General features: G+C 34.7%; 1 protein-coding gene across 18 annotated transcripts in view; it reads right to left on the minus strand.

The window, feature by feature from the left end:
* The window catches only part of LOC122574770 (kazrin-A), a 139122-nt gene extending 125487 nt beyond the window's left edge, over positions 1-13635 (minus strand). For 15 of the 18 annotated variants that reach the window (XR_006319179.1, XM_043742756.1, XM_043742760.1 and 12 more), the window contains exons 1-2: positions 13253-13635; positions 6007-6148 (exon numbers count right to left, since the gene is read on the minus strand). The gene's annotated coding sequence lies outside the window, so the exon portion shown is untranslated. Of the gene's footprint in view, positions 1-3134; positions 3274-6006; positions 6149-13156 lie in introns of those variants that run through there. The other 3 variants (XM_043742748.1, XM_043742746.1, XM_043742758.1) reach the window with 3 other exon arrangements.
* Between the last annotated feature and the right edge of the window lie 1218 nt (positions 13636-14853).

Below are 14853 nucleotides of genomic sequence, written 5' to 3' on the forward strand. Positions count from 1 at the left end.
ATGGAATTTTTATACCGAAAATCAAGATGGTAGGGTTCTGAATCAGATATTAATTGAAAAATGATGAATAGATTTATAACAAGTGCTAGAAGGGAAGATTTTCAAATAGAAGAGAAAATTCATGTGTTTGTTAATTTTTATCCTCCATCTGGTACGAGTTAGTTCTATTTTACAGTGTTCGTTAATATGTCCAACAGAGAATTTACATATCTTTCACTATATTACTTTAGATACTATAATACTATACTAATTTCCTATCTTTTCTAATATTCACGTTGATTAAACTCTCCTCTCCCCGAAACTAAAAATTTCCAACCCTCGTTATCGTCTTATTTTTCTACGATGCGAAACTAATTTCCCATCCTTTTTAACGTTCGCGTCATTAACCATTTGCATCCCCCTCTCCACGAAACTAAAAAATTCCAGACCTTGTTATCATTTTATTTTTCTACGATGCAAAATTAATTTCCTATCTTTTTCAACGTTCGCGTCATTAACCATTTGCACCTCCCCCCCTCCGCGAGACTAAAAAATTCCAGCCCTCGTTATCATTTTATTTTTCTACCTTCCTCTTCAATCTCTTATTACGCAATCCTGTTCCTCATTAAGGGGTTGAAGAAGGAAAAAAATTCCAACTTTCTAAACCCGTGAAACGGAGAGCACCCCCGAGCCTCCGACTGAAACCCCTGTGACGAGAAAATATTTTCTCTGGCCGGTCTGTAAACACGGCGCTTCGTGCCGACCAAGATTACACCCCTTTCTGGTTCGAGGGTAACTTTCGGAGGATTGTTGGCACGGTTGAGAGAGACTACGGGACGAAAGTGAATCAATGGAGGTTGATTGGCCTGGCCGGCCTTCGACGAGAGTTCGGGGGGTTGGTCGATTACATGGTCCATCGTATAACTACAAACCACAATGACACCCGTGATTTTCGACTTGAACGCGACGGGGTGCACGTGCGTGGGCATGTCCGTTGGTTTTCAGGGGCCGTGTACACCTCTTTGTAGCTCGCGAATCTCTCCGTGTGTGACGATATCGCGATAAAATCGCTCGACAACCCCTCGTTCAAGGGAATGCCTAATTCGTTTTGCAACAAGAATTCGGTTCAGGTGTACGAGCAGCTCATTCGATTACAGTTCGTTGCTATCATGGGATTTGTGAGGATTCAATCTTCGAGTCTTCGCGCCACGTACGGATTCCTGATTCACCTGTTTCCAACTCCGCTCCTTTTCTCCGTAGATTCGAAGTATCATCATTTATTTTTACTGTAATTATGGAATAAGAATCATTACGGAACCTTCATTATTACGGTTTTATCGTAGAATTGTTGTAGTATTAGTGGAGTTATATTATAATCCGATTAATCTTCGAGTAACTCACGTTAAATGAAGAATTCGTCGAAGTACGCTTTTCGACAAGTTGTCGTATGTAAAGTTTTCATGGGGAAATTTTATTGGAATATTCAGAGAATTTTACTAAAAATGTTATCTCTCTTATCGTGTAAGACCAATGCCCTATTTTCTGATCTAGTTACATGAACATGCACGATGTTTTCGCTGAAACTACCTTAACGCTCGTTACCACATGCTTCGTGGTAATAGATGACCGCTCGTTTTGTGGTAACCCATTAAACTCTGCACGATAACGAAATCACTTACCAGCGCTTTGTATCGTAGCAAACGAAGGGACATGAATTTCGTATCTTAAACAGATAATCTATTCATAGAAATTCGAAACAAAATCTGTTTATTATATATTCTTGAAAACCAATGTATTCCCTTCATATAAACACGTATTGCAATATAATAATTCATGATAGCGATCTAATTTTGATGCGATATATTGATTTTCGATATAGGTCCGCTCTTCGAGCTATAAGTAACTTTTGTAATTCAATAATGTTGTCGCTCGTAATACTTTATCAGAAATGTTATATTTGTCTCGAATTGACATCGTACGACTCGGCTTGGCTACAGGAGAATACTAATTAATATATTACGAAACTCTATAGAAAAGAGACCACAGTTTACAGCAGTGAATGATTTAATATTTTCATTGAAACATCGTAACAGAAAGTACTCGGAACAAACTACACGGATCTATAAAATTTTATAGCAGAAAATTTCACGTTTAGAATTACAGAATACTACCATTCTTGCCGGTGGAATTACGCGGAAGAGTGAAAGCGGTGTTAGATGGTAGATTTCAAGACGTGTAACGTAAAACCGTGAAAAATTCATCTGAGTGGCCAGTGGCCAGTGCCGGAAACCTTTCATTGCTGACAATTCAGACAATTCGTCGTTGACAGGTCGGATTTGCAACGAGCGCCTGTAATTCCTGGTGTTAACGTATCTACACTTTGGTGACGTAATTGAATTTTCATATTATCATGCGTCACATAACGCTCGCCTTCCGATTTAGATGACCCAAAAATTTACGCTACACGATCTCCTGTGCCGCTCTACAACGAAACTTCGCTATAACATACTGTAACCTACATTTTAAATAAATTACGCTGCAGTGCAATTGCGTTGCAATTTCAAGAATTTTACAAGATTATTTCCAGAATATTTCAAATGCTTCAAATGAAGGGGTGAAATCAAAAATATGAACCATGAATTTGAGACACCGAGTCTTTCAAGAAATTTGTCCTGTCTCTCTCTAACACTTTTCTAAAATTAACAAAGTTACAACAAATATGATATACGTCTAAACACGTACTCAGCATCAAGATTCCTCTTGTGTATACAACAGAACAGCTGCAATAAAGAGACCGTTCCACTTCTCAATCATTTGACTCAAAGATTAAGCGACTCAATATCAATCAGAATCAAATCACTTTCTCAAACGTGCTATGAATTCATAGTCACTAATATTCATAATAGTAAACCTTTGCGCTTTCGAATATACCTTTCTTTCTCTTTGAATAAATATAATTTCAATATTACAATGATGTTAAATGTAATTGAAACGTCAAGCATTAAAGTTTTTCAATTACTAGCTGTCATTCGACCTAACGATTTTCGATCTCCATTCTCCATCAAACAAAAACCTGAGTACGCGCGGAAATAACCCATAAAGTGGCAAGTACCCGGCATGGTCGTAAAAGAAGGAACAAACGAATGTTCACTCACCGAAGCCGAGCAGATTGTAGCAAAGGTAATACAATAGCCATCGACACCAGAGGAAAACCCTTGGCCGTGCGCGTTTCAACGCGACCAACATCGCCACCATTTCGCGCACGCGGAACTTTTGTATTCGATAACTCGGGCTTCACCTTAAAGAATCGACGTGTGATCCACGCATAGAGGAACCACGCACTGAAATGGCCCACATATTAAACAGCGGCATATCGGCCTGACCGCTGCATAATGTGAACCACTGGGAGAGAGCGGCAAAGAGAAAAAGAGGAAGAGTGTGTAATGATCGGAATGGAGGAACAGGGATGGAAGATCGAAAGAACGAGCCCGTATGATTCCCCTACTTGCGGACGAATGAATGACGCCATTCGTTAAATTGCGACCAAGATCCGGATGTGTCGAATCTCGAGTGTTTGTCGCGACTTAGGGAAATGCTAGAATGCTGAACGTCTTTCGGGTTATTCTTACGCGCAGGGAAGAAGAGGATGATATTTCGCGTAAAAGAGTGGGACAGTTTTTCATACTTGCAATAGGGCAAAATCGTGATAAATCGTATTTAATGTCTTTTACGGGAAGGCGATGTTGAAATTTAAGATACAAACAAAATGAAGTTTAAAATAAGAGAAGGAAATGTTCGTTTTAATGATCTTATATTGCAAGTGTATAAATAGATGTGTCCGTTTAATACATTACCAAGCAATACATTTTGACTGTTGTGATTATTATCGTGCAAAATTAATTGTCTACTGTTGTTTTGGTCAATTACTGCTGATTACATCTATATTGTGATTAGTATATTTGAACTACTGTGTGAAGAGAATCGATCCACTCTATATTAAGTGATTCGATCATTTCAAATACACGAATTGTCTGTCTAACGGTTTCATATTTCCAGATAAATTCTTCTCCGCACCTTGTTAATTAACATTGTGTTACGTGTGAAACTAAACCAAACTATAAATTAATTTACTAGATGATCAATTAATTGTACAAGGGAATAATAACATTGTCATAGAGTGAGATTGTTACAAAGTGACAACCAGATTTGAAACGTTATTTAATTACAAAGAATAATAAATCTATGTAAAACGATTTCGAAACGGGAAAAGTACGTGAACCGAATGAAAATGTTACGAACAGACTCTACGAATTTTCTTCCGTCTGAAATTTTCCAAAAATTATAACAGGCAAGTTTTGACGTAAAACTAGTAGCGCAGGTAAAAAGTTCCACGCCGACAGGAAGTGGCGTAAGAAACACGCGAATGAAAAAAACGAGGAGAACAGAGAGCAAACATCGCGTGACTTGTCATTGTAAGTTCATGTCGCAGTTACCATTTCGCTCTAGATGCACGCACTTTATAGAGCGTACCTATTATCGTTTTAATACCCCCGCAGAGCTGTCTCGCAAAAAATGCTCATAGACTCATTGAGAATCCTCTCCACGTTCAGAAGAAGCGGCAAAAATTCGTTCGAAGAAACAAAAAGCAACCCTATCCCGCTTACGATCGTTTTTATTTGCTCCAGATAGACAAAGATCCTCGTGCTGTAGAAATATTCTCAGCTTTATAGGTCGCTCTCCTTATTTCCTTCGGGATTAACATTGTTCGGAGAAAAATGTTTATTATACAATAATAAAAATCGTCATTTTTATCTTCACGGTTGATGGTGCGCGTGCCTGTTTACGATAATTGAAAGTGTACCATTCGAACCGCAGGGGAAAAGTATAATAAGTTATTGTTGAAAAGGGGAACGTACTATAGGACGTCGTTCAAAAGGGGAATAACCTGTTAGGTTAAAAAAAAAATTGCATATTAAATAGCGGATAAATTTCTAAAGCTTTCCAAAACTTTTCCGAAAGGGTTTCAAAATTTGCAAACTGTTATTGAGGATTTCTTGCAAAAATAAATTTTATGCCGTGTATAAAATTACAAATATCGTTTATAAAAATAGAAAAAGATTCCTTCCACGAATCATATTTGATACAATTTTATAATTAAAAGAAATTTAAATTGCCATTTAGTAAACTCTTAAGAGATTATCAATTATTATGTTTACCATGAGAGACAGGAAATGTGACTTACGATATTTTCCATCCGCTATTTGAAAGGGATATTTGGTTGAAACGACGTCTAATAAATTTCACTTGAACTTGCACGAGAAAATCAATACCGAGACTGTTTTTTAATAATAGATTCAATGTTATTGCGGATACTAACAGATTATAACTAGATGGCAATGGGTGTTTGAAACGCGATATTGCCGGAAGGAATTTTATGCCAGATCGAACAGGTAACACTAGCCTTGTGGTCTCACCGCGAATCTTTGGAAAAATTCTAAGCCAAAGATTGATTAATCCTTTGGTTTTCACCAATCCAGAGCCGCCTATCGTCAAGCGAAAAATTCAAGCAGCTCCTTTGACGATCCTTTTCATTAAAACATATTTCCTCTTTTAATAAAAGCTTCCTATAATTAATCTCTCCCGTATAATTAAATTAATATTATCAATGAAATCCTACATCTAATTTTTATTCGATTTCTAAAAATTATCTCGCTCTGTTTTTCTATAAAAAGGAATTTTCCGACAAATTGATATTAGTGAAATTTCCTTCTGATAAATTTTTTGTATACTGACAAAACGATACGTAAGTTATTATTTACACTTTCCAATAATAACAGTTTAATTGTAAAATTGACACTTTTGTGATTCTGATTTTCATAGCAAACTTTTTGAAATTATTTGAAAATACCGGGCATTATTATGACATCTTTCCGGTTCCAGTTGCTAGTGTAATATCACAGTGAAATATCAAGATATTCGGACATCGTTAAAATGATGTCGGAGATATAGTATCGTTAAGATGCTTACCTAGTTACGGTTTTGCAGAGTACAAAACGAGGTGATTACTTCGGATGATTTCTACACGTTGCGATGAGTTCACGACCGCGAAACAAGACACTGCGATACACAACTACACGACCCATCGACTTCAGAAGTGGTTTCTTCCTTCCTGGAAACAGATGCATCGTTAGTGTAAAGTATATCAGAATTCATCTTCAATAGCTACTCTACAGAGAAATGTTAGACCACCCAACTAATGGAAATGTTTTCCCTTTACAAATAAATATAACAATATGTAATAACAGTCACTGTGCAATTTTTCCTTTTTCGTTCTATACAACTACTTGTCACAAGATCCAGCGTATAGAAATAATAGTTATTACCGGTAGCAAAAATAATAATGATTTGACATTGTCTGCGATCTACTAATGACCACATAGTGATCACAGTTAACAAGAATCCATCATACAGTGAATCCCCTAAGAAACCGAAGAAACAGGAAGACCGCCGGAAAAACAGTTTAGTCGAGTGTCTTTTTCCAGGTGAAACGATTTTAGTCGCACACATCGCCGGTCAGACCGGGTAGGGTCGTTGCACTATTAACTCAGTACGTCTTAGTTTTGTCTAGATACTCGGCTCCTTGACCCTACTTTGCATCACGTGCCACGGCATGTGGGATCAGGTACCATTTATCCGCTCGAACCGGTTGGCGATGCTGTAATTCAAACCGCTTCGAGGGTTGCCATTGTTAACGAACAGAGATATCAGTGTTGGCCCCAACTTAATGTAAATAATAAGCGTTGCCTCGCTGCCAGAGAACTGGCAAAAATACCCTCGGGGATGGGAACGTGACCGTTTGGTTTATTACTGGATCCTCTATGACTTATTCTCTATACGGATGCTTCCAAAGATTGAAAATTATCGTGCAACTTATATGCCTTGAGGTAATTATACAGTCATCTGTTTATGGTTTGTGGAAGAAATATAGCCAGGTCTTGGATTCAAATGTCAATTAGCAGCAATGATTGATTTACCGATATCTACGTAGGGGTCGTATGAGATGGTTTAAGTATGTTTCTTGTTAGCCATTCGAGTCTGATTCAGGTTTTGAATCTTCTGTAAATTGCTATATGTTGTTTCATTCGTTAGTATATTCCTTTCTCCTTCTGATTATTGTTTGTATCTTTGTATGTATGTTTTATTATTAGAACTCTTTTTCTGGTTCGCTTTCCTTATATTCTTTCCTATTAATGGAATTTTTTCTAGCTCAGTTTAGTCTTTTTTAGCTAGTCTCTGTATTGTTTCATTTTATTGCTAGAGCTCTTTTTCTTCTATTGTGATGCAAAACTAAATCCGCACATTCATCGATATATATTATTCTTACTTTCCTAAGTTCAATCGTTGTTTCCTCTTCCTTCCACGATCATTACACACAGCATCCACAGTATAGATTCCACTCGGCTCTCGGTTTATAGTTACCGAGTAACTTTCATCAGCATTTTTTTTTCGCTTTAATGCTTCACGTACTCCACAGAATTTATCAGAAAATATGTCCCATCCAACACGCGATGATACACATATAACGGTCTAATGCACCTGAAGATGAGTATCACCTTACACATATTCCCGCATTCGCGACCTTTTTCAGCAAGGCACGCGAGAAAAGGGGGTCGAAAGATCGGGTGGCATTTATTCGGTCTATCCATTCGCAACGTCGTAATTCAGGCTGCAGAGCGGAGGGTACCTATTGTCAGTGGAGAAAGATATCAGTGACAGTGAGTTTAGGTACTTAGTCGCGAGGTTGATATCAAAAGGGCGAAGCTATCCCGTGCCACAGCGATGCGTATTGTTCGTAAACGTGCCTTTTGTATTCCAATTGAAGCACGAATGGATCATCTGCGTCACGGGAAAGGTACGACGCATTCCGGACCTTCCTTTTGTTTACGACGATAAGGACAAATAGGAAGAACCGAGGATACGCCAATGGAAGCAAATTCTCAACTTTTACGTTATGCCTTTGCCCCATCCTCTTTCTATCCACGTTGTAGACATACAGATAAAGAACAACGATGCTGGCCTTTGTCCTTTAATTTCTCTTTTCTTTTTTTTCCACTTCCTTCGGTTAAATATGCAAACCTTCGTTTCGAATAGCGTGGGATGAATGCTACGCGCGCTACGGAAATTGTAGAAAAATTGAAAATATTCCGTTTGTTATGATTTTCTTCGCTTTAATATGCAACTTGAAAGCATGTTACTCTTGTTTCTTTTATTTCAAAGATGAAACGAGTCAATGATATTTTGCAAATTACTGGAAATATAAGAAATATTCTTCATATCGAGCTGTTTTAATATGCTACATGATAGGGCAATTTTTTCTGCTTCCTTTCTTCCAATAATGATGAATGAATAAATGATGCTGTCGAAATTGTAACACGGTTGAAAATATTCTTTGCAGCAGATTAAATCTTGAAATTCGAGATTTCGAATCTAAATTTTTAGAATATTTGAATAACATTTTTCCTGTTGCTCTCATATAAATAATATAGGACGAATGATTGACCTCTTTCAACTATTGAAAAATTAAAAACCTTGCTCATATCGATATAATATTGTATGAAAAATACATTAGAGAAGAATTAAATGTTAATATTACTGGCACATTTATTTCGATTTTATGCTCGACGCAACGAAAGCGTAAAGGAATCTCCTGGCCAAGTGGCTTGGAAAAAAATTGCTCTCAATTTCTGATTTCTCAAAAAGATGAGAGGATAGCTATATCGATGAAAGTTATAATCCTGAGTGGAACTTAATGCTCAGCCGTAGTAGACACGAGTCTACTCTGGTAGAACGTATAAAAATACACATGATACGAAATCGTGCGTTTTCAGGCCGCACGTTCTGACCTCTCTAAATATAATTCTCATCGATAAAACTGAATTTCAAGTCGGTCGAAATTAATCCCGACCAATAATATAATCCAACCGTATAAAGCTTGGAGTCGAATAAAATACAAAAGCACTTCGCGATTCTCAAGGGAATATCAAAAAATATATGAACCTTTCAAAGTATCACGAACCAATCCAATCATAAGATATCAACCGAAAGTGTCGATGATATTTTCTCAAATAACAAATCGAAATGAAACGAGATGGAAAATAAACTGAAAAATCAGAAGAATTTTCGAAACAGCTTAATCAAAAGAGATACAAAATATGAATAGACTATCCTTCTTTTATCTCGTTGAGTTTAGTTTTCAGTGAGTATTAAAACTATATATAGTCCTATAACTTTGTAATAAAAATATAACTGTATAAAGGAAAATTAGACAGAGGATTGGGAAAATGGACAAAAAATTGGAAGCCTAGTCGTTGGAGGCTACAATGTTGCAGAAAATGAAGATCTATCGAACCCATCGGTTCGCGATAACGAAATTAGTCAATTACCAGCCGTTTGGAGGCCTGTTATCGTTAACTCTTTACCTTTATTTCTTCGCCGTGTGCAAGGGTATGGCTTAGACTCACGTAACGCGAGCTTTACAGTCATAATGCATGTTTTTTGTCACGGCACATAGACGGAGATTAGATTTAGCCTCTATCTTTGCTTGAAACGAGGTCCATGCATGAACAAAAATCGTGGTCGGAACATAATGACGGAATGATTTCATTGAATATTCTGCGTATTGGACGTTTCAAAATAAAATTTCAAGGATTCTACATATTCCGTATTGTATATCTTTTTTCTATTTTCACTATTCTACATTCTATATTTTGTTTTCTACATTCTGTATTCTATGACGTATGCATGTTGTATGTTCTATATTCTATATTTTGCGTGTTCTACAGAATTGATTGTGTTGTATTGCGACTTTAGAATAAGAAGAAAATTTGGAATTTATTTGAAATTTATTTGGTATTAGGAAAACAAGAATTTTTATTATTTAGACCTCCTTGCACAATAATTTACTAATTTACCTACGAATATTAACAATAATTTACCAATTTTCGTACGAATATTAAATTAATGAATATATCGATGACTTCAATTCTAACAGTTCTAACATATAATATTATAAAAACATTGTGCAACGAAATTCTATTGTATAACTTGTGACCTACCGATTCATTAATATTGCAAACGTGCTCAAATGATAGAGACTTTGATCCTCTCGTTTTCTCTAATTAAACTCTTTTTCTTTTAATTTATAATACAACATTTTCTGTTCTACAGAATATAAAATATAAGTAAGATACGTAAAATACACGAAATATGGAATAATATTTCAAAGAATGGCCCAGAAAAGAAACTAAAGGAAAATAAACTTAAATTTTTATGAAATATCAAGAGACCAGCATCTCTGGAAAAGTAACACGTGATTTTTCTCATACATCAAAGGAAACTTCTCAAACGGTCGGTATAGAACAGAGAACTATGATCGTAGACACGGCGATGCACGAGCAGGCGAGATGAGGACGCAGATTCTTGGGAAAGTTTATAGTGATCATGGTTAAAGATATTAAGGTCGAGCGTAAGGCAACGATGTAACTTTCCCTCGAAACCTTATATTCTCATATGGCATGAAAGCCGATCAATATCCTCAAAATAGAACGAATGAGTACACGCTTCATGTCGCACAAACGGAAAGAGAGAGAGAGAGAGAGAGAGAGAAAATGAGAAAGGGAGTGGAAAAGCAAGATTTTCCGAACCTCTGTTCACCTTAATATTGACGTAACCCCATTATGAACAGCGACAGTCGCGAATATATGAATGGAAACAAGGGGCGCATGGCAAATTATCGACACATCGCTCTAAGATATTCTAACTTACAGTGAAATGTGCCAGCCTTTTTCAGGAAGCAATGATACATCCTTTAATGATTCCATTTTTGCATTTCTTATTCTTAGTTGCATTAATCACTTGCTAAATTATTGTGAATAATAAGGAATGTAAAAGAACGAAAAATAAATTGTACGAATTCAGACATTTGTTATGCTTATAATTATTATAATTTGGAATAAAAAATATGGATAGTAGTGTATGGTCTTTTTTCAAGATGCAATAATGACCTCTTGTATAAACAATTAGCGATGCAGAAAAATGAAGGAAAAGTTATATGTATTATATCAGAGATTGAGAGGAAAAATAGAACAAATGAGAAAAATTTTAATCTTAAAAACTATGAATAAAGTTTAATATAAAAGTTCGTATTCTAGTAAACGTTAAAACACGTTACTAAACATACTCATAAAAGTTGGAACTTCACTAAATAAATACAGACGATATATATCATTTTCTATTAGGTTGTCCCAAAAGTTTCTTTCGTTTTACAAGAAAATAATAGATGCACAACATTTCCTGTTCTATATTATTTTATTAAACTGTCTATAATCCATTTTGTTCTTTTGGGAGATACACAATTCAACAAAACAATACAAAACAAGAAATGCTGTACATCCATTACTTCCCTGTAAAACGAAAGAAACCTTTGAGACAACCTAATACATTTAATTCATTTGTGAAAATAAATTTCATTTGTACCATTTTGTACTGTAACTCTCATATGAGCTCAAAAATTTCATACATTTAACCTTAGTGTATGAAAAATTCTTAAAATCGAAATTAGTTCATGCAATTAATTTATACACTGTATTCCAATACATTTTTCTTGAATGATAAATGCGATAAGACATTTCATGTACTACATATATGTATAATATAAGTATACTAATGTAGTCATTAGTATACTAATAACAAATATTAATAAAATTCATATATGTAGTTGTTATCAAAATGAATAAAAAAGGTATGATCTTAGTTAATAAAGCAATACGTAAAAATTAAAAAACAAATAACTTTAATACGAAGCTTATCCGTGCCCACCTACGTGAATTATATTTTAATTAATTTCGCTGAACATATCGTTTATACGGTAATTAATATCCCACATACTATTCATTTCGTTCATTAGCATTAACAACCTTATCTGCTTATCCTAATACTCGGCGCCTCTGTATCAGGAATATCACAGTAAAACTAATTATTCCGTGGAATAAATTCGGAAAATTGTAACGCGAAACTTGTATTTCAGAATTATTCATTACTCATACATCACTCGGTACATTTGAATTAAATAAAGATAAAAGACAGAAACAAAATCGAAATGAAATTTATATAATGCTAGAATAAATCGTTGTTTATCAAAATCCCGATTATTCAATCGTTGTATTAAATTAATCAAATAAAATAATTATAGATTGTTCCATTTCACCATTGTTTGGTGTTGCTTTTATGTATCAATTTCATTTTTCAACACTAGATGGATTGATAATTAAATTGAATTTGTATCAAAGAAATCAAAATAATAACTACGTGAAAAGATATATAATCGAATCTTTTTCGAGATATTCTACAAAAAATCATTTATATCTCCAAAAAGACGCATGTAAATTTATATACACAACACATATTGTATAATGATTGGTAAATGGTGATAAGATTGATGTATAATTGATAAATGAATATACATTGCGAATTTATAAAATATATATGAAAGCGTTTATTTCAGGCATTCTGGTGTTTCTAGTATTAATAAGTATTATAAATAAAATCAACAAAATATAAATATAGATAGGAATATAGATACAAATTTCCATATAAATGTAAGTAAATAATTATTGAATATGAATGAACAATGTTATTTAGTTTATCCACCATTAATCTTTTATACATTATATGAAAACCTTAATACCAGAAATTTATGGATTGAATTATCATAAAATTCAAAACTCTTGATTTTCCATACGTTATTTTATTAGCCATAACTTGTGAAAATTACTATATATGTAACATTCATCTGATAATTACCACTTTCTTTTACAAATTTGCAAATTACGTATTAAAATGGCTATTTTCAGTTTTTTCAGTTATCGCAATTCAAACTATTCAAAGCAACGCCATCCAACAATAGTTACATATATGTATATTAATCCATTAAGGACCTATGTCGCATCAACGTAACATTTCATTCATAATTTTTCTCAGATTTATAGCACTACAATGAATCATTTTCTTTTTAAACCATGGAAACCTTTCTTAATAGGTTTCTATAAGATATTTACTATTCTACTACGACTTTTGGAAATCTCTACCAAACGATATGTAAGTCACTTTATTTACTTACTTTCAATGACATTGCGTTAGAGCTTTTACGTATTATTTCATTGTTCGGACCGGATCAAAACAACTAAATTACTTTGTTTATTCACAAAATATCTACCTTTGTGTTTTACACGTTTGATTCAAATAGCCTTGCCCTGGCACACACCTGTTTAAATTCCCAATCGTCCGTGTTCTGCGTAACTGAAACGCGCCTACACTACTTCGCGAGAATCGCAATAATTTCGAGATCTCGATCTTCGACACTAACGACACAGCGATACCGCTTTTATCTTCAAACTACGACACTGCCGATCGCGGCGCGAATTCGACCGCGATTTAAATCGCGCCACTTCGACATTGTTCAACACCAGTCGAATAATCAGCTGAACGGGAACAAGAATAAAAGGGATAGTAGTAGTAGTAGTAAACGAAAGAAAACGAAAATGAACGAGATGAACCGATTTCCCACGAAAATCCACGACTCGCGACACTGACGGTTCGAGGTCGTCACGACGACTGGCGGAATTGTCGACAGAGAGCGACACGACAGCCCTCGGCCGGGTCAACGCATGCGCCCTTTACACCCTGTGCCCAACCCTGTTTTCATAAAGACCACCCTTACGCTACGAATCTCCTTTCGAATACCTGCTTTCCTATTTTTTCATTCCTTGAATCCTTCCGCATTCAAGAATAAGATTTATATTAAACCTCATATAAAATATATTCCAGTATAAAATGGAATGTATATTCTATATTATATTCCAATGACAATCCCTATGATATGAATTTTCTTTTGAATACTCACCACCCTATGTTTTCATTCCTTTAATCCTCCTGTGTACGCAACGGAAGTCTTTGTTAATTATATAAAGTATATTTCAACATAAAATGAAATATGTATTCCATACATGTATACATTGCAGTGACGACCCTTACTCTACGACTCTTCTTTCGAATAACGTCCTTCCTTTTTCCTCACTGCCTTAGTCCTTCCCTAAAGACTATAATTATTATAAAAATGCAAAATTTCTATACACATTATATTAAATAGGATTTATACTTATTTTAGCAAAATGGACTTATTTGACATTTTAATTATATTTTACAACTATCCACATCGACCACAGCCATTCCCGTCACCCATATTGGGCATATTTTATTAAGTTAATATTAAATAATATTTAATCTTTTGTTTCGTACTCACGTGTGTATGTATGTATACGGTAATATTGTCTGCGAATGAGAATATTTATTTTTATGTAATTGGTGATCTTAATTGATGGAAAAAATAATTCCCATTGTTTGTTATAGTATTGTGGAACATTATGTAACAGAAAAATAATTTCTCTAATAGTTTTATTTCTAATGACGTTGCTGCTTCGCTCGATGACACATATCGTCCGTGGATAGCGTCACAATCGATTTAATTCGTGAGGAACAATATCGAGTAATGAGAACTCGATTCTTTATTTCGAGATTCCGTAAACCTAATTAAATAATTTATGCATTCAAATTATTTTATATGTCCCTGAAACGTTTTAAAATCTATCTAATTCTTGAAAACTATCGTGGAAGGAAATCATTTTACGTTAACCATTAATAAAGTCAACCAAATACAATTAAATATTTTAATGTTATAATGTTAGATGAAAAGTAGAGAAGTTACTATTTGTAATGATTATAAATAATATTGCGATGGTATAAAATTTTCTTGATAAC

The sequence above is a fragment of the Bombus pyrosoma genome, linkage group LG14, assembly GCF_014825855.1.
Source record: "Bombus pyrosoma isolate SC7728 linkage group LG14, ASM1482585v1, whole genome shotgun sequence".
In the NCBI taxonomy this organism is placed as follows: domain Eukaryota; kingdom Metazoa; phylum Arthropoda; class Insecta; order Hymenoptera; family Apidae; genus Bombus; species Bombus pyrosoma.